Source organism: Tachyglossus aculeatus, chromosome 8, assembly GCF_015852505.1.
Source record: "Tachyglossus aculeatus isolate mTacAcu1 chromosome 8, mTacAcu1.pri, whole genome shotgun sequence".
NCBI classification, from domain to species: domain Eukaryota; kingdom Metazoa; phylum Chordata; class Mammalia; order Monotremata; family Tachyglossidae; genus Tachyglossus; species Tachyglossus aculeatus.
Window position 1 is genome coordinate 23241147 of NC_052073.1, and position 20916 is coordinate 23262062.

Sequence of the window (20916 nt, forward strand, 5' to 3'; positions counted from 1 at the left end):
TCCCCATTTTCCAGATGAGGTCACTGAGGCACAGAGAAGTTAAGGGACTTGCCCAAAGTCACACAGCTGACAGTCGGCGGAGTAGGGATTTGAACCCATGACCTCTGACTCCAAAGCCCGTGCTCTTTCCACTGAGCCACGCTGCTTCTCCATACACATCATATCACATCACATCTATATGGACATCATTAACAAAATAAATGGAATAGTAAATATGTACAAGTAGTTACTACATCTGAAATTTAATTTTCCCTTTGATTATGCTACCCAAGCTAGACTTTTTTTTGAAAATCCATCAATCAATGATATTTACTGGGCACTTCCTATGTACAGAGCACTGTACTAAGAGCTTGGAAGAGTACGATGTAACAGGAATGTAAAACTAAATTAAAATGCTTGAGGTCTGGAAGTGTTATCTTACGTGAGAAGAATATAAGTAGATTACAAAATATTCCTTGAAAGGAAGAACCTTCAAGTAGACAGGCCCAGCAGGTAATTAATCTTAGAAACCTTACTGAGCCACTGCTGGGCCACTGGTCTTTTTATACTTAAAACTCTGTTCCTTTCCATTGTCATCCATGTCTTCTCAAATTTATTTGGTTAAAACCAGGGTTGGCAAGCATAGAAGATTGAGTTATTTTTCAATATATGAAGGTGGAACTTGGGTGTAGTTGGGTGACATATCCAAGCTCATATTCTAGGAAAAACTGAAAAAGGCATTTACAGTGAAAGAAGCCCTTTTTTTAGACTAGGTTGCAACAGTTCACCAATGTAGGGGTAATTTGACTGCATGTACCTTCATCTTTAGACTGAGTTACCCATCTAAAATCCTGGGGCTACATTACTCATTTAAAAGCACACAATATATATGTTTATTCTCCACAACAATGGTATTTATTGAAAGATCGTACTAGGTGATGGGGATATTACAATAGACTGGTAGACACAATCCCTGCTCTCAAGGAGTTTACAATCTAGTGGGGGAGGCAGACATTAAAATAAATTATAGGTAAGGAAAGCAACAGAGTATAAGGATATGCACATCTAAGAGAAGAGAAGCAACGTGGCTCAGTGGAAAGAGCCCGGGCTTTGGAGTCAGAGGTCATGGGTTCAAATCCAGGCTCCGCCAACTGTCAGCTGTGTGACTTTGGGCAAGTCACATCACTTCTCTGTGCCTCAGTTACCTCATCTGTAAAATGGGGATGAAGAGTGTGAGCCCCCCGTGGGACAACCTGATTACCTTGGAACCTCTCCAGTGCTTAGAACAGTGCTTTGCACATAGTAAGCGCTTAATAAATGCCATCATCATCATCATCTAGGCCGCGAGGCTGGGGTTGGGTGAGTTGGAAAGTGTTAGGGGGTATTGACCCAAAGTATAATAAGTACTACCAAAATGGAGGCTAATGTAAAGTAGGATGTATCCAATTTCCTTGTGTTTTAACAGGATTTTTTTCAGATTCTTTTATGCATTAGGAGAACCAATTCATCATCCAATAGTATACCTTGGATGCCCACTGTATTTAGAGTATTTATACTAGGTACTAAAGGAAATGGCAAATGGCTCAATAAATAATATTGATTGATTAATTAGGTCCTTGATGTCGAGGAGTTTACAGTCCATTGGAGAAGTCCGTAGAATATTAAAAAACGACCAAGGAAGCACAAAAACAATCAGAGCATATAAACGTAGGTCCAAAGAGAAATAGTTTACTTCAGTGGACTCAACCCGCCATGTCTAACAATAGCATGTGACCCAATTAGAGTATGATTCCCTGTTGGACTTTCCAATTTTCCTCTGAATTTAGAACAGTGCTCCAGCGCTTAGACAGTGCTTGGCACATAGTAAGTGCTTAAATACCATCATTATTATTAGTATTATATATATGACACAGTTCCTGCCTCACATGGGGCTCACAGTCTAAGAGAGCCTTATTAAAGAAGAATTAACCTGCCTAAGATTCCACGATGACATTTTTGAAAGTGCTTCAAAATACATTACTGTTCTGGCCTGAGGATTTGTAAATAATATATATACTCATCATCAACCTTAATAGAGGCCTTCACTAAGTTAGTTCATGTAGGAAGCTTTTCCTTTAAGGGATTAGAAGAGGGACTGGATTTCTGCCAGATAATGAATAAAGCTTTTAAACTTTGAGCTTGTTGTGGGCAGGGATTGTCTCTATTGCTGTATTGTACTTTCCCAAGCGCTTAGTACAGTGCTCTGCACAAAGAAAGCACTCAAATACGACAATGAATGAATAACTCCAAACTTTTTTGGGCTAGAAGTGGTAGCATCACTAGCAGAACTGCTGAAGGCTTCAGTCCCGCTTCCCTTCGTGTTCATGCCACCCACCAAATTCAACGACGTTACTAATCTTTTAAAATAATAATAAAAACCCTTATCTTTTTAAAAATAAGAAAAGCACTTCTGGATAGAGAGCAATGTTTTAGTTTTCTGAGCTTCTATTCCTACATCTGTGTCCTTTTGAAAACCCCCATGTGCCAGCAAAACAATTATATACTCAATTACCCGGTAGAGTAAATGCATTTTTTACCCAGTGGAAAGGTACCCATTTCAGTTCTATAAGTGTTATGAGGAATATCGTTTTAGAAATGAATGATTTGCTGAGCCAACTATTTCCCCCTGTTTCATAAGAGGAACTGACGCTTTCATGAAAAAGAGGGAGGAAAAGTAAAAATCCACCCCCGTGATACTGCCTCTTCAGCACATTGTATAAATATTACAATACCTCTTTTAGACCTTAAAAAAGTTGACTCAGAACGAATGTTAGCTTATCTCAACAGTATTTATTAAGCACCTACAATATCCCAAAAAACTTTTCCCACTCTTGGGACACTTGCCAAAAAGGTATAAGATGAAAACCTGCCTTCAAGAAGCAATAGCAGGCAAAAGATGTGGGCGATACAGGAAATCAGTTTCCAGCAGGATTTCCTATCCCAATCAATGTCATTTTCTTTTCTTCACAGAAATGATCAATGCTACTCACAAAGAAGAACTGCCAGCCCTGGACCACTAGAACCAGACAAAAGAAAAAGGTTAATTTTTAGTTGTTTTTTTTAAAAAAAAATGAGCACTGTCCTATAAATTACACAGTTCTGGCAAGAAAGCGAAGGGAGGTAGGGGTCCTTCATAAAGTTTCATGCACAGGAAATCATGGAGGGAAATCATGCAATCACTGAGAAGTCTAAAAGTAAAGAATATATCTGAACTATTCCTTTATTCATTCATTCATTCAATCATATTTATTGAGCGCTTACTGTGTGCAGAGCCCTGTACTAAGCGCTTGGGAAGTACAAGTTGGCAACGTATAGAGACGGTCCCTACCCAACAGTGGGCTCACAGTCTAGAAGGGGGAGACAGAACAAAACATATTAACAAAATAAAATAAGTAGAATAAAAATGTACAAGTAAAATAAATAGAGTAATAAATACGTACAAACATATATACATATATACAGGTGCTGTGGGGAAAGGATGGAGGTAAGTGAGATGTGCGAGAGGGGAAAAGATCAAATTTCACATATTTTCCAACTTTTTTTTTGTATAGTATTTGTTAAGGGCTTACTATATGTCAGGCACTGTACTAGAGAAGTAGCGTGGCTCAGTGGAAAAGAGCATGGGCTTTGGAGTCAGAGGTCATGGGTTCAAGTCCCCACTCTGCCAATTGTCAGCTGTGTGACTTTGGGCAAGTCACTTAACTTCTCTGAGCCTCAGTTCCCTCATCTGTAAAATGGGGAGTAAGACTGTGAGCCCCCCGTGGGACAACCTGATCACCTTGTATCCCCCCCAGCGCTTAGAACAGTGCTTTGCACATAGTAAGCGCTTAACAAAATGCCATCATTATTATTATTCTCTGGGCCTCAGTTATCTCATCTGTAAAATGGGGATGAAGACCGTGAGCCCCCCGTGGGACAACCTGATCACCTTGTAACCAACCTCCCCAGAGCTTAGCACAGTGCTTTGCACATAGTAAGCACTTAATAAATGCCACCGTTATTATTATTATTATTATTATTATATAAGGTTGTCAGGTTGGACGATTCTCTGTCCCACATGGGGTTCTAAATCAATAATAATAATAATGATGGTATTTGTTAAGCGCTTACTCTTTCCACTGAGCCACGCTGCTTCTCCAATACTACCAAATGCCTACAGTGACCTGAGCAAATCTGCCAGACAATTACTCTCCCCATCTTCAAAGCCTTATTGAATGTACATCTTTCTCCAAGAGGCCTTCCCAGACTAAGCCCCACTTTTCCCCATCTCTCACTCCCTTCTGAGTCGCTCTTCCCCGCTCCCCCTCAGCCCCACAGACTTAGGTATATATCTGTAATTTTATATTTATTTGTACTGATGTGTGTCTCCCCCACTGTAGACTGTGAGCTCACTGTGGGCAGAGCCTGTCACTGCTTATTGTTGTATTGTACTTTCCCAAGCATTCAGTACAGTGCTTAATAAATACAACTGAATGAATACTAAACCCTTGGAAAAGTACAATACAGTGTTTCTCTTACTTTACACTGCCCTGTCCTTGAGGGGTTGCTATTCCAATGGAGTGCGGACAGAGAGAAATTTAAAAGTACCCCTGAATTAAAAACTCAAATAGGTGAAAGTTCCTATAGTGCATTTTCTAAATGGAGGAGCAAATTTGAAAAACATAACTTAAATCAGGTTCCCCTTCCCCTTGAGGGTTTTCCTACACCCAAATAAAATGGGGGAGGGAAGAAAATCCTCTACCTTTTAAATGCTTCCCCTCCCCAACAAACAGGGGCCTGGAAACATACCTGGGGGTGGGCAGCATTAAGGAGCTGAGGGTGGAATAATAATGATGATGGCATTTATTAAGCACTTACTATGTACAAAGCACTGTTCTAAGTGTTGGGGAGGTTACAAGGTGATCAGGTTGTCCCATGTGGGGCTCACAGTCTTCACCCCATTTTACAGATGAGGTAACTGAGGCACAGAGAAGTTAAGTGACTGGCCCAAAGTCATACAGCTGACAAGTGGCGGAGCCGGGATTTGAACCCATGACCTCTGACTCCAAACCTGGGATGAGAGCACTTAGACCCCCAAAGTCTTCAAACTGCAATTTAGCTTCCAACTCACACTTCCTCACATGACTAAAGCTCTGTGGCTCAGGTGCTAAGTAGAATAAAAGACTGAAAAACCAACAGCAAGGGAATGGAAGCTGTTTCTTGGCTTCTGAATTACAATGGAGGCTTTAGCTGGTGGGAAGCAGTGTGACAGGGGCTACTTAACAATTTAGCAGCTTTGTATTTATATATTCTAATCCCACCACCCTGATACCAGGGATGGGATGGGACAGAAATGAATCTCCAATAATTGAGAGAAAGTCGAGACTGATTATTATGTGAAACTGCTTTACAGAAAGAGATCTGTTCTGTATACTAAAGCCAGCTTGTACATTGACACACGTGGTATAGAAAGCATTGAGCAGTGTAAAGTAAGTGAAACACTGTATCACCAAATTTCATAGAAACACTTTTCAATATTGACTGAGAATAAATTCTGCACTAAACAGTTTATGCTTGAATAACTCATGGGCCAAGATATGGGTCTTAAACTGCTAAAATACCAACAAGTGCAAAATGTTCATTTACAGAAGGGTTTTCAGCGGTGCTTCATAGATCTACCCTCTTTGAAGGCCCTTTTCCTTGATAATGGTCAAATATTTTGTATGTAATGATGTTAAACAGTTGTAATACTCTTGCCAGGCTTTCCATCAGGGGGAAAGTTCTCAATGGAACCAGTCCTAAACCTTTCCCTGACCGCATTTGCTGGAGACGAAGGAAAATTAGGCCATGAAGCCATATGTGAAGAGTGGACGCTCACAGCAAGGTGGGATAGTGTTGCGGAAAAGGTACTTTCCCCACAACAGTTCTCCCTCTAGACTATAAGCTCCTTGAGGGTAGGAATCTTGAATTTCAAACCTATTCAGTACTCTTCCGGGAGCTTAGAGGGCTCTGCATATAGAAGCCCTCATTGACTCAAGCAGAGGCAATTTTCCTTTTATCTATGTCTGGCTCCCTACCCTCGGGTGGGTGAGAAAGAGAGAGAGTGATTCAATGAACTGTTTGGTTTTCTAATTTCCTTTTCACCAGGACTATCCGGGTTCTCTTGGATACCCAAGATGGCTAAGGAAACTGAGGTTTTCTTCAAGGTCCCATGTCAAGTTGGTGACATTGCCGGAAATAAAATTCACAGGCCTCTCAAATTTTTATGCTATGCTTAGTAACCTCCTCTTTACAGGAGGGGTGAAATAAAATAGGGATAACTATAACAATTGCATTCCCTTTCCTTCTAGGACCCCAAAGAGCTTCATAAATCTTGAAAATGGAGATCTCGTTTGGGTAACAAAACAAAATTTTGGTTTTTTTTTTACCAATAAGCTATATTCTCTCTTTGTCAAGTATCCAAATTCATATACTTAGGGTGGTAGGAGGCCGAAATGTCTAACTGGTGTTGTGTTTTGTGCATGCTTGCGATTCCTTTGCACCAGGCAATCTTGTGGAGCTATTCACACATCCCTGGTCCCAGCTGTAGTAATTTTGTGGCGTCCTCTCAGGTCTCCCTGCCTCTCCCCGCTTCAATTCGTACTCTATGCAGCTGCAAAGGTCACTTTATTGAAGCATGCCGCATCACACATCTCTCCGCTTCTGAAAACTCTCCATTGGATTCGCATTTCCCTCTGCAGCACCCAAAAATCCCTGACAGTCAGCTTCAAGGCTCTCTACAAGCCCTAGCCGACTTGTAAAAACACCTTCTTTGGTTGTTTCAAAGCTAACCTCACTCTGGATTCTCCTGTCTTCATCACCTCATTCACTGTTCTCCCAGCGCGGAACTCCCTCCCTTTGCAAATCCAAGACCACCACAGCCTATCTCTGTGTTTAAAGCTCTCCTAAAATCTCACCTCCTTCAAACAACCCTTCCCCAATTAAGTGCCAACACCCTGAGTCATAGCCATCCAAAAGCTACCGCTAGCACTTCAATTTATTTATACTTTTCCTCAGCACTTGAACCTACTTATAAAAATCAGTTGTAGAGTTATTTATTCTGATTACTCCACTTGTAAATATTTTGCTATCTGTCTCCCCTGTTAAAGGGTAAGCTCCTTGAGGGCAGGAAATGTGTCGTGCTTCTGTTGCACTTTCTCAAGTCCTTAGTACAGTGTGATGCATCCAGTGGGAAAACAATATTACTATTACTCCTTGGAATTAATGCGCTCATCATGTAGGTGGACTTCTGAAGAGACAGAAAGGAGTGGGACTGGAAGAAATGAGTGTTCCTTGCTCATTGGAGTTGTCATTCTAAAATAAGCATACTGATGTAGACACAACCGGCCAAGGGCAGAGCTATTGTATTGTATTCTCCTCAAGTGTTTAGTACAGTGTGCTGCACACAGGAAGTGCTCAATGACTACCCTTGGTTGGTTGACCAAGTAGAACATAGACAATATCCAAAATTAACAGCATGGGCTAGTGGAAAGCACTCAGGGTAAGGAAATAAAAATCAGGCTATCCAGTTTCTAATTCTGGCTCTACCACTTGCTGGTCGTGTGACCTAGGGAAAGTCACTTAGCTTCTCTGAACCCCACTTTCCTCAAGGAGATTAAATTCCTGTCCTCCCTCCCCCTTAGACTAGTGAGCTGTATCTGGGAGAGGGACCATGTCTCATTCGATTATTTTGTATTCATTCATTCAATCGTATTTATTGAGCGCTTACTGTGTGCTGAGCACTGTACTAAGCGCTTGGGAAGTACAAGTTGGCAACATATAGAGACGGTCCCTACCCAACAGCGGGCTCACAGTCTAGAAAGGGGAGACAGAGGACAAAGCAAAACATATTAACAAAATAAAATAAACAGAATATGTACAAATAAGAGTAATAAATACGTACAAATATATATATATATATATATATATATACACTCCTCCCGCTCCCCCATCACCTGTACATATGTAGATATGTTTGTAAGCATTTATTACTCTATTTATTTATTTAATTTGTACATATTTATTCTATTCATTTTATTTTGTTACTATATCTTGTTTTGTTGTCTGTCTCCCCCTTCTAGACTGTGAGCCCGCTGTTGGGTAGGGACTGTCTCTATATGTTGCTAGCTTGGGCTTCCCAAGCGCTTAGTACAGTGCTCTGAACACAGCAGGTGCTCAATAAATACAATTGAATGAATGAAAGTGGGGAGGGGAATTAGGTAAGGCGGGGGTGGGGGGGGATGGGGATGAATGAATGACAGAGCTGAGGAGAAGGCCGAGGAGGGCGCTTAGCACAGCGCGCTGCACACAGTAAGCGCTCAATAAATACGACTGAATGAATGAAAGTGGGGAGGGGAATTAAGTAAGGGCGGGGGAGGGGGATGGGGATGAATGAATGACAGAGCTGAGGAGAAGGCCGAGAAGGGCGCTTAGCACAGCGCTCTGCACACAGTACGCGCTCAATAAATACGATTGAATGAATGTGACAGAGCTGAGGAGAAGGCCGAGGAGGGCGCTTAGCACAGCGCTCTGCACACAGTAAGCGCTCAATAAATACGACTGAATGAATGAATGAATGACAGAGCTGAGGAGAAGGCCGAGGGGGGCGCTTAGCACAGCAATCTGCACACAGTAAGCGCTCAATAAATACGATTGAATGAGTGAATGACAGAGCTGAGGAGAAGGCCGAGGAGGGCGCTTAGCACAGCGCTCTGCACATAGTAAGCGCTCAATAAATACGATTGAATGAATGAAAGTGGGGAGGGGAATTAGGTAAGGCGGGGAGGGGGATGAATGAATGACAGAGCTGAGGAGAAGACCGAGGACGGCGCTTAGCACAGCGCTCTGCACACAGTAAGCGCTCAATAAATACGATTGAATGAAAGACAGCTGAGGAGAAGGCCGAGGAGGGCGCTTAGCACAGCGCTCTGCACACAGTAAGCGCTCAATAAATACGATTGAATGAATGAAAGTGGGGAGGGGAATTAGGTAAGGCGGGGAGGGGGATGAATGAATGACAGAGCTGAGGAGAAGACCGAGGAGGGCGCTTAGCACAGCGCTCTGCACACAGTAAGCACTCAATAAAGGCGACTGAATGAATGAATGAATGACAGAGCTGAGGAGAAGGCCGAGGAGGGCGCTTAGCACAGCGCTCTGCACACAGTAAGCACTCAATAAATACGATTGAATGAATGAAAGTGGGGAGGGGAATTAGGTAAGGCGGGGGGGATGGGGATGAATGAATGACAGAGCTGAGGAGAAGACCGAGGAGGGCGCTTAGCACAGCGCTCTGCACACAGTAAGCGTTCAATAAATACGACAATGAATGAATGACAGAGCTGAGGAGAAGGCCGAGGAGGGCGCTTAACACAGCGCTCTGCACACAGTAAGCGCTCAATAAATACGACTGAATGAATGAATGAATGACAGAGCTGAGGAGAAGGCCGAGGAGGGCGCTTAGCACAGCGCTCTGCACACAGTAAGCGCTCAATAAATACGACTGAATGAATGAAAGTGGGGAGGGGAATTAGGTAAGGCGGGGGGGGGGGGATGGGGATGAATGAATGGCAGAGCTGAGGAGAAGGCCGAGGAGGGTGCTTAGCACAGCGCTCTGCACACAGTAAGCGCTCAATAAATACGATTGAATGAATGAATGACAGAGCTGAGGAGAAGGCCGAAGAAGGCGCTTAACACAGCGCTCTGCACACAGTAAGCGCTCAATAAATACGATTGAATGAATGAAAGTGGGGAGGGGAATTAGGTAAGGCGGGGAGGGGGATGAATGAATGACAGAGCTGAGGAGAAGACCGAGGAGGGCGCTTAGCACAGCGCTCTGCACACAGTAAGCACTCAAGAAAGGCGACTGAATGAATGAATGAATGACAGAGCTGAGGAGAAGGCCGAGGAGGGCGCTTAGCACAGCGCTCTGCACACAGTAAGCGCTCAATAAATACGACTGAATGAATGAAAGTGGGGAGGGGAATTAGGTAAGGCGAAGGGGGATGGGGATGAATGAATGAATGAATGACAGAGCTGAGGAGAAGGCCGAGGAGGGCGCTTAGCACAGCACTCTGCACACAGTAAGCACTCAATAAAGGCGACTGAATGAATGAATGAATGACAGAGCTGAGGAGAAGGCCGAGGAAGGCGCTTAACACAGCGTTCTGCACACAGTAAGCGCTCAATAAATACGACTGAATGAATGAATGACAGAGCTGAGGAGAAGGCCGAGGAAGGCGCTTAACACAGCGCTCTGCACACAGTAAGCGCTCAATAAATACGACTGAATGAATGAAAGTGGGGAGGGCAATTAGGTAAGGCGTGGGGATGGGGATGAATGAATGAATGACAGAGCTGAGGAGGAGGCCGAGGAGGGCGCTTAGCACAGCGCTCTGCACACAGTAAGCGCTCAATAAATACGATTGAATGAATGAAAGTGGGGAGGGGGATGAATGAATGACAGAGCTGAGGAGAAGGCCGAGGAGGGCGCTTAGCACAGCGCTCTGCACACAGTAAGCACTCAATAAAGGCGACTGAATGAATGAATGAATGACAGAGCTGAGGAGAAGGCCGAGGAGGGCGCTTAGCACAGCGCTCTGCACACAGTAAGCGCTCAATAAATACGACTGAATGTATGAATGACAGAGCTGAGGAGAAGGCCGAGGCGGGCGCTTAGCACAGCGCTCTGCACACAGTAATTGCTCAATAAATACGATTGAATGAATGAAAGTGGGGAGGGGAATTAGGTAAAGCGGGGGGGATGTGGATGAATGAATGACAGAGCTGAGGAGGAGGCCGAGGAGGGTGCTTAGCACAGCGCTCTGCACACAGTAAGCGCTCAATAAATACGATTGAATGAATGAAAGACAGCTGAGGAGAAGGCCGAGGAGGGCGCTTAGCACAGCGCTCTGCACACAGTAAGCGCTCAATAAATACGATTGAATGAATGAAAGTGGGGAGGGGGATGAATGAATGACAGAGCTGAGGAGAAGACCGAGGAGGGCGCTTAGCACAGCGCTCTGCACACAGTAAGCACTCAATAAAGGCGACTGAATGAATGAATGAATGACAGAGCTGAGAAGGCCGAGGAGGGCGCTTAGCACAGCGCTCTGCACACAGTAAGCGCTCAATAAATACGATTGAATGAATGAAAGTGGGGAGGGGAATTAGGTAAAGCGGGGGGGATGGGAATGAATGAATGACAGAGCTGAGGAGAAGGCCGAGGAGGGCGCTTAGCACAGCGCTCTGCACACAGTAAGCGCTCAATAAATACGATTGAATGAATGAAAGACAGCTGAGGAGAAGGCCGAGGAGGGCGCTTAGCACAGCGCTCTGCACACAGTAAGCACTCAATACGACTGAATGAATGACAGAGCAGAGGAGAAGGCCGAGGAGGGCGCTTAGCACAGCGCTCTGCACACAGTAAGCGCTCAATAAATACGATTGAATGAATGAAAGTGGGGAGGGGAATTAGGTAAGGCGACTGACTGAATGAATGAATGACAGAGCTGAGGAGAAGGCCGAGGAGGGCGCTTAGCACAGCAATCTGCACACAGTAAGCGCCCAATAAATACGACAGAGTGACTGACTTCTAGACTGTGCGCCCACTGTTGGGTAGGGGCCGCCTCTCTGTGTGGCCAACTTGTACTTCCCAAGCGCTTAGCACAGTGCTCTGCACACGGTAAGCGCTCAATAAATCCGACTGATCGACAGCGCCCGGGTTCCCCGTCCGCGCACGCGCCTTGGGCCCCTCCCGGGCCTTATTTCCCAAGGCCGGCCGGCCCGTTCCTCCAGAGCGCGGCGCCAAATAAGTCGCGGGGCCGGGCGGGCGGGCGTGCGCGCGCCCCCCGCCCCCCTGCGTCACCCGGGATGCGCGCGCCCGGGCCGCCGCCGAACCGCCACCGAGGAGCCCGGCGGCCGCCGCCGCCTCGCCCGAGGAGCCGCCGCCTCGCGCCCGCAGGCCCCGCACGGCCCCGGAGGTAAGAGGCGGAAGCGCCGCGGGTCCCCCGGGACGGCGCCGTCCCTCCCTCCCGCGGCCAGGCCTCCCCGGCTCCCCTCACGCACCCGTCCGTCCGTCCAGTCAGGGGTCCCTGCGGAGCGTCAGGACGTTACGGCGCGCGCGCGCGCCCGTGGGCGGTGGGGGGGCGCAACGGCCGCAGCGTAAATACGGCGCGAGACGGAGCCGCAACGGCCGCAGCGTAAATGCGGCGCGAGACGGAGCCGGCCGCCGCGTGCGTCAAACGCTCCCGCCCGGCCGCCATCTCCTCAGCCCTCTCATTCATTCATTCATTCATTCATTCATTCATTCATTCATTCATTCCTCGTATTTATTGAGCGCCTACTCTGTGCATTCATTCAATCGTATTTATTGAGCGCTGACTGTGTGCGGAGCACTGTGCTAAGCGCTTGGGAAGTCCAAGCTGGCAACATATACAGTCCCTACCCAACAGTGGGCTCACAGCCTAGAAGGGGGAGACACAAAACAAAACGTATTAACCAAATAAAATAAATAGAATAGATGTGTACAAGTAAAATAAATAGAGTAATAAATACGTACATACATATAGACAGGTGCTGTGGGGAAGGGAAGGAGGTGAGGTGGGGGGATGGAGGGGGGGAGAGGAAGGAGGGGGCTCGGTTTGGGAAGGCCTCCTAAAATAAAAATAAATAGGATCGATGTGTACGAGTAGAATAAATAAATATTCATTCAATCGTATTTGTTGAGCGCTTACTGTGTGGTAAATAAATAAATAGAGTAATAAATATGTACATACATATAGACAGGTGCTGTGGAGAAGGGAAGGAGGTCAGATGGGGGGATGCAGAGGGGGGACGAGGGGGGGAGAGGAAGGAGGGGGCTCAGTTTGGGAAGGCCTCCTAAAATAAAAATAAATAGGATAGATATGTACAAGTAGAATAAATAAATATTCATTCATTCAATCGTATTTGTTGAGCGCTTACTGTGTGGTAAATAAATAAATAGAGTAATAAATATGTACATACATATAGACGGGTGCTGTGGAGAAGGGAAGGAGGTCAGATGGGGGGATGGAGAGGGGGACGAGGGGGAGAGGAAGGAGGGGGCTCAGTTTGGGAAGGCCTCCTAAAATAAAAATAAATAGGATAGATATGTACAAGTAGAATAAATAAATATTCATTCATTCAATCGTATTTGTTGAGCGCTTACTGTGTGCGGAGCACTGTACTAAGCGCTTGGGAAGTACAAGGCGGCAACATAGAGAGACGGTCCCCGACCCAACAGTGGGCTCACAGCCTAGAAGGGGGAGACGGACAACAAAAACAAAACGTATTAACAAAATGAAATAAATAGAATAGATGTGTACAAGTAAAATAAATAAATAAATAGGGTAATAAATATGTACATACATATAGACAGGTGCTGTGGAGAAGGGGAAGGAGGTAAGGTGGGGGGATGGAGAAGGGGACAAAGGGGGGAGAGGAAGGGAGGGGGCTCAGTTTGGGAAGGCCTCCTAAAATAAAAATAAATAAATATTCATTCATTCAATCGTATTTGTTGAGCGCTTACTGTGTGCGGAGCACTGTACTAAGCGCTTGGGAAGTACAAGTCGGCAACATATAGAGACGGTCCCGACCCAACAGTGGGCTCACGGCCTAGAAGGGGAAGACAGACAACAAAACAAAACGTATTAACCAAATAGAATAAATAGAATAGATGTGTACAAGTAAAATAAATAAATAAATAGAGTAATAAATATGTACATACATATAGACGGGTGCTGTGGAGAAGGGAAGGAGGTCAGATGGGGGGATGCAGAGGGGGACGAGGGGGAGAGGAAGGAGGGGGCTCAGTTTGGGAAGGCCTCCTAAAATAAAAATAAATAGGATAGATATGTACAAGTAAAATAAATAAATATTCATTCATTCAATCGTATTTGTTGAGCGCTTACTGTGTGCGGAGCACTGTACTAAGCGCTTGGGAAGTACAAGGCGGCAACATATAGAGACGGTCCCGACCCAACAGTGGGCTCATAGTCTAGAAGGGGGAGACAGACAACAAAACAAAACATATTAACAAAATAAAATATATAGAATAAATATGTACGAGTAAAATGAATAAATATTCATTCATTCATTCAATCGTATTCATTGAGCGCTTACTGTGTGCAGAGCACTGTACTAAGTGCTTGGGAAGTACAAGTCGGCAACGTATAGAGACGGTCCCTACCCAACAGCGGGCTCACAGTCTAGAAGGGGGAGACAGACAACAAAACAGAACATATTAACAAAATAAAATAAATAGAATAAATATTTACAAGTAAAATAAATCATTCATTCAATCGTATTTATCGAGCGCCTGCTGTGCAGAGCACTGTGCTAAGCGCTTGGGAAGTACAAATTGGGCAACATAGAGAGACGGTCCCTACCCAACAGCGGGCTCACAGTCTAGAAGGGGGAGACGGACAACAAAACTCGACGTATTAACGAAATAAAATAAATCGAATAGATATGTACAAATAAACTAAATAAATAGAGTAATAAATACAGACAAACATATATACGGGTACTGTGGGGCGGGGAAGGAGGAAAGCCGGGAGGGATGGAGAGGGGGAGAGGAAAGAGGGGGCTCAGTCTGGGAAGGCCTCAATCAATCAATCATATTTATTGAGCGCTTACTGTGTGCAGAGCACTGTACTAAGCGCTTGGGAAGTACAAGTTGGCAACATATAGACAGTCATCATCATCAATCGTATTTATTGAGTGCTTACTGTGTGCAGAACACTGCACTAAGCGCTTGGGAAGTCCAAGTTGGGCAACATATAGAGACGGTCCCTACCCAACAGCGGGCTCACAGTCTAGAAGGGGGAGACAGAGAACAAAACCAAACATACTGACAAAATAAAATAAATAGAATAGATATGTGCAAGTAAAATAAATAGAGTAATAAATATGTACAAACATATATACATCTATACAGGTGCTGTGGGGAAGGGAAGGAGGTAAGAGCCCAACAGTGGGCTCCCAGTCTAGAAGGGGGAGACAGAGAACAAAACCAAACATACTGACAAAATAAAATAAATAGAATAGATATGTACAAGAAAATAAATAAATAAATAGAGTAATAAATATGTACAAACATATATACATACATACAGGTATTTATTGAGCACTTAGTGTATGCAGAGCACTGTACTAAGCGCTGTCCTCAGCCTTCTCCTTCAGCCTTTTCCTTAGCCCTCTCCTCAACCTTCTCCTCAGCTCTCTCATTCATTCAATTGTATTTATTGAGCGCTTACTGTGCGCAGAACACTGTACTAAGCGCTTGGGAAGTGCAAGTTGGCAACATATGGAGACAGTCCCTACCCAACAGCGGGCTCACAGTCTAGAAGGGGGAGACAGACAACAAAACAAAACTTATTAACAAAATAAAATAGAGTGAATATGCACAAGTAAAATAGAGTAATGAATATGTACAAACATATATACATATATACAGGTATTTATTGAGCGCTTAGTGTATGCAGAGCACTGTACTAAGCGCTGTCCTCAGCCTTCTCCTTCAGCCTTTTCCTTAGCCCTCTTCTCAACCTTCTCCTCAGCTCTCTCATTTATTCAATTGTATTTATTGAGCGCTTACTGTGTGCAGAGCACTGTACTAACCGCTCTCCTCAGCCCCTCCCTCAGCTCTCTCATTCAATAGTATTTATTCAGCGCTTGGTGTGTGCAGAGCACTGTACTAAGCGCTGTCCTCAGCCTTCTCCCTCAGCCTTTTCCTTAGCCCTCTCCTCAGCCTTTTCCTCAGCCTTCTCCCCAGCTCTCTCATTTATTCAATCGTATTTATTGAGCACTTACTCTGTGCAGAGCACTGTACTAAGCACCCTCCTCAGCCTTCTCCTCAGCTCTCTTATTCATTCAATAGTATTTGAGTGCTTATTGTGTGCAGAGCACTGTACTAAGCGCTGTCCTCAGCCTTCTCCCTCAGCCTTTTCCTTAGCCTTCTCCTCAGCTCTCTTATTTATTCAGCCGTATTTATTGAGCACTTACTTTGTGCAGAGCACTGTACGAAGCACCCTCCTCAGCCTTCTCCTCAGCTCTGTTATTCATTCAATAGTATTTATTGAGCACTTACTGTGTGCAGAGCACTGTATTAAGTGCTGTCCTCAGCCTTCTCCTTCAGCCTTTTCCTTAGCCCTCTCCTCAGCCTTTTTCTCAGCTCTCATTTATTTCATGGTATTTATTGAACGCTTACTCTGTGTAGAGCACTGTACTAAGCGCCCTCCTCAGCCTTCTCCTCAGCTTTCTCATTTATTCAATCGTATTTATTCAATCATATTTATTGAGCGCCTACTCTGCGCAGAGCACTGTACTAAGCGCTCTCCTCAGCCTTCTCCTCAGCTCTCATTCATTCAACAGTATGTATTGAGCACTTAGAGGGTGCAGAACACTGTACTAAGCGCTGTCCTCAGCCTTTTCCTCAGCCTTCTCCTCAGCGCTCTCATTTATTCAATCGTATTTATTGAGCACTTACTCTGTGCAGAGCACTGTACCAAGCACTCTCCTCAGCCTCCTCAGCTCTCTCATTCATTCAATAGTACTTATTCATTCATTCATTCATTCAATCGTATTTATTGAGCGCTTAGTGTGTGCAGAGCACTGTACTAAGCACCCTCAGCCTTCTCCTCAGCGCTCTCATTCATTCACTCATATTTATTGAGCGCTTAGTATGTGCAGAGCACCATACTAAGCGCTGTCCTCAGCCTTCTCCCTCTGCCTTTTCCTCAGCTCTCTCATTTATTCAATCGTATTCAATCGTATTTATTGAGCGCTTAATCTGTGCAGAGCACTGTACTAAGCGCCCTCAGCCTTCTCCTCAGCTCTCTCATTCATTCAATCGAATTTACTGAGCACTTAGTGTGTGCAGAGCACTGTACTAAGCAGTCCTCAGCCTTCTCCTTCAGCCTTTTCCTTAGCCCTCTCCTCAGCCCTGTCATTTATTCAATCTTATTTATTCAGTCATATTTATTGAGCGCTTACTGTGTGCAGCGCACTGTACTAAGCCCTCTCCTCAGCCTTTTCCTCAGCTCTCATTCATTGTCATGTTTATTGAGTGCTTAGTGTGTGCAGAGCACTGTACTAAGCGCTCTCCTCAGCCTTTTCCTTAGCCCTCTCCTCAGCCTTCTCCTCAGTTCTCTCATTCATTCAATTGTACTTATTGAGCGCTCAGTGTGTGCAGAGCACTCTGCTAAGCGCTGTCCTTGGCCTTCTCCTTCAGCCTTTTTCTTAGCCCTCTCCTCAGCCTTTTCCTCAGCCTTCTCTTCAGCTTTCTCATTTATTCAATCATATTTATTGAGCGCTTACTCTGTGCAGAGCACTAAGCGCCCTCCTCAGCCTTCTCCTCAGCTCTGTCATTCATTCAGTAGTATTTACTGAGCGCTTAGTGTGTGCAGAGACTAAGCGCTCTCCTCAGCCTTTTCCTTAGCCCTTTCCTCAGCCATCTCCTCAGCCTTCTCAGCTCTCTCATTCATTGTTATATTTATTGAGAGCATACTGTGTGCAGAGCACTGTACTAAGCGCTCGCAGCCCCCTCCTCAGCCTTTTTCTTAGCCCTCTCCTCAGCCCCTTGCTCAGCTCTCTCATTCATTGTTGTATTTATTGAGAGCATACTGTGTGCAGAGCACTGTACTAAGCGCTCTCCTCAGCCTTTTCCTTAGCCCTCTCCTCAGCCATCTCCTCAGCCTTCTCAGCTCTGTCATTCATTGTCATATTTATTGAGCGCATACTGTGAGCAGAGCACTGTACTAAGCGCTCGCAGCCCTCTCCTCAGCCTTTTTCTTAGCCCTCTCCTCAGCCCCTTCCTCAGCTCTCTCATTCATTGAATCGTATTTATTGAGCGCTTACTCTGTGCAGAGCACTGTACTAAGCGCTCTCCTCAGCCTTTTCCGTAGCCTTGTCTTCATCCTTAGCCTTTGGGAGGAGACGAGGCCATTAGCCGGCCGTTGGTGGTCGGTCGTTTCGTCCCTTCCGCCTTGCCCCGTCGCCCTTCCACCCCCGAGGCCTGGGACACCCCCGGCCCAGCCGCTCCGTGGCCTCCTAGTAAGCGCTTACTATGTGCCAAGCACTGTTCTAAGCACTGGGGTAGATACAGCATAATCAGGTTGGCCCTACGTGGGGCTCACAGTCTCAGTCCCCATTTTACAGATGAGGTCACTGAGGCACAGAGAAGTGACTTCCCCCAGGCCACCCAGCAGACAAATGGCGGAGCCGGGGTTAGAACCCACGTTCTCCGACTCCCAAGCCTGGGCTCCTTCCACTAATAATAATAATAATGTTGGTCTTTGTTAAGCACTTATCATGTGCCAAGCACTGTTCTAAACGCTGGAGCAGACACAAAGTGATCAGGTTGTCCCACGTGGGGCTCACAGTCTTCATGCCCATTTTACAGGTGAGGGAACTGAGGCCCAGAGAAGTGAAGTGACTTGCCCAAAGTCACACAGCTGACAAGTGGCGGAGCAGGGATTAGAACCCATGACCTCTGACTCCCAAACCCAGGTTCTTTCCGGTAAGCGCTTGGGCCTGGGTTCTAATCCCGACTCTGCCACCCGTCTACTGGGTGACCTTGGGCAAGTCGTTTCACTTCTCTGGGCCTCAGTTCCCTCATCTGGAAAATGGAGAGAGAGACTGTGAGCCCATGGAGGACAGGGATGGTGTCCAACCCGATTTGTTTGGTATAGTGCCTGGCACATAGTAAGCGCTTAGCAAATACCGTTATTATTATTTAAGAAGCAGCGTGGCTTAGTGGAGAGAGGATGGGCTTAGTCAGAGGTCGTGGGTTTTAATCCTGACCACCTCAAGCGCTTAGTACAGTGCTCTGCACAGAGTAAGTGCTCAATAAATGCGATTGAATGAATGAATTTAGCTGTGTGATTTGGGCAAGTCACTTAACTTCTCTGTGCCTCAGTTACCCTGCAGACAAGCAGCGGAGTCGGGATTAGAAACCAAGACCTTCGGACTCCCTGTGCGCTATCCACTATGCCATGCGGAGTCGGGGGGTAGGTGGGGAGGGGTCTCTGGGTCTGACCTCGGGCCATGCGACCCCACTATCCACTCTGTGGGCAGGGAATGTGTCTGTTTAGTGTTATGTTGTCCTCCCTCAAGCGCTTAGTATAATATTTTGCACACACTGAGTGCTCAGTAAATACAATCGAATGGATGAATATATATTGTACTCTCCCAAGCGTTTATTGCAGTGTTTTGCACACAGCGCTAGTGCTTTGCACACAGTGAGTGCTCAATAAATATGATTGAGTGAATTAATGTATTGTCCTCTCCCAAGCGCTTAGTACAGTGCTTTGCACACAGTAATCTCTCAATAAATACAATTGGATGAATGAATAAGCTGAATAATGAATGAATAATGCAACCCATTGGATGGGAGCTGGGCGAACCATCTTCCTTCCCCACCTGGGCAGGCACCGGCTGTTGACGGGCCAAGTTGCCCCGACTGTTCCTGAACCCAAAGAGCCTTTCCTGCCAATCAACCAATCAATGGTATTTATTGAGCGCTTACTGTGTGCAGAGCACTGTACTTAGCGCTTGGGTGAGTACAACAATTAGTGAATGCGTTCCCTGTCCATAATGAGTGCTCTCTTTTACCTCACTCCCTCCCCACAGTCTACAGAAACTTGGGAGCAGTGGATATTGTCACTACTGTAGAGTGAAAAAAACCACAAATATTAAGTTATAATTGTACAATGAAAGAGATACTGTGATCTCATGATCTTGTATCCACCCCAGTGCTTAGTACAGTGCTTGGCACATCGTACGTGCCTAACAAATAATATAATTATGATCATTATGGACAGGGAACATGTCTAATAATTCTTTTGTATTGCACTCTCCCAAGCGCTTATTACATGCTCTGTACTCTGCACAAGCACTCAATAAATACCACTGATTATTATTATTATTACTTTGAAGTAATAATACTTAGAGGAAAAGAGCAAGGCGAAGTAATTGTTGAAGAAAATATATTTCCTTAATGCAAAAAATTCACAGCCACCAGGTTTAAGGTAGAAAGATATTTGATTGTGATGCGCTTACACTGTAAAACCAGGCGTGAGAGCCATTGTTGTTTAAGTAATTCAGGCCCTAAATTTACTGTGGATCTGTATTACAATAAATGATTGAGACACTTTTCTTTTCAATTAAATGCTATATTTATCTGGCCCTTCCTGATCTTCCACTCGGCTGTGTCGTCTTGCCTTTATGCTTTAAATTACGTACGGAACAGAAAGCTGAGCAGTTGACCGTTTCCTCTGTTGGTTTTTGACCTGGATTTTTTTTTAATTCAAAAAAGAAAATCAAAGGGTCAAAGGGTATATGTACTTAAACACATATGGCATGTATGTGTACACATGTCAGAGGGAATATACGGTAGTTAGGCCTCGAAGGAATGTGAGATCATTTTTTTGGGTAGATGCGGAGTGGGCGTGAAGGTGTTGGGTGAATTTGTGCAATGTAAAGCTTTAGCCATGGGCATGAAAGTGTAAGGTGTGCTGCTGGAAAGGGACGGATGCATATAACTTGCGTGTATGTGTGGGTGTGAAGTGACTGGAACCAAGCAGAGCAAAACGCAAGAATATGTGACTGCATGTGGTTGCCTGGTTGTTGGGCAGTACACATGATTGTGGGTGCATGTGATGTTTGCTCAACCATGGACTGGTGGTGCAACTGTGTGAAAAGATATGCTCTGGATGCACTGTTGCTGAATTGACTAGTGGAGAACTATATATCCACTTATTCTGTATATTTACTCAAAATCTGCAGAATGGAATTGACATCCTCCCTATTACACCTTTTTCCAAATCTTGGAAAGCCCAAACCTCAAGAATAGATGTGAAG

At 45.1% G+C, this 20916-nt stretch overlaps 1 protein-coding gene and 1 long non-coding RNA gene across 2 annotated transcripts in view; one reads left to right on the forward strand and one right to left on the reverse strand.

Annotated features, from left to right (window-relative positions):
• Positions 1 to 2788: 2788 nt before the first annotated feature.
• LOC119931619 lies at positions 2789 to 12187 on the reverse strand. Its single transcript, XR_005452140.1, has 2 exons — positions 12100 to 12187; positions 2789 to 3034 (listed from the first exon to the last, which is right to left on the reverse strand). It is a non-coding gene; the product is annotated as an uncharacterized LOC119931619 (long non-coding RNA).
• GMEB2 (glucocorticoid modulatory element binding protein 2) overlaps positions 11961 to 20916 on the forward strand; it is a 56866-nt gene continuing 47910 nt past the window's right edge. Inside the window, exon 1 of the mRNA XM_038750438.1 lies at positions 11961 to 12014. The gene's annotated coding sequence lies outside the window, so the exon portion shown is untranslated. The remainder of the gene's footprint in view (positions 12015 to 20916) is intronic.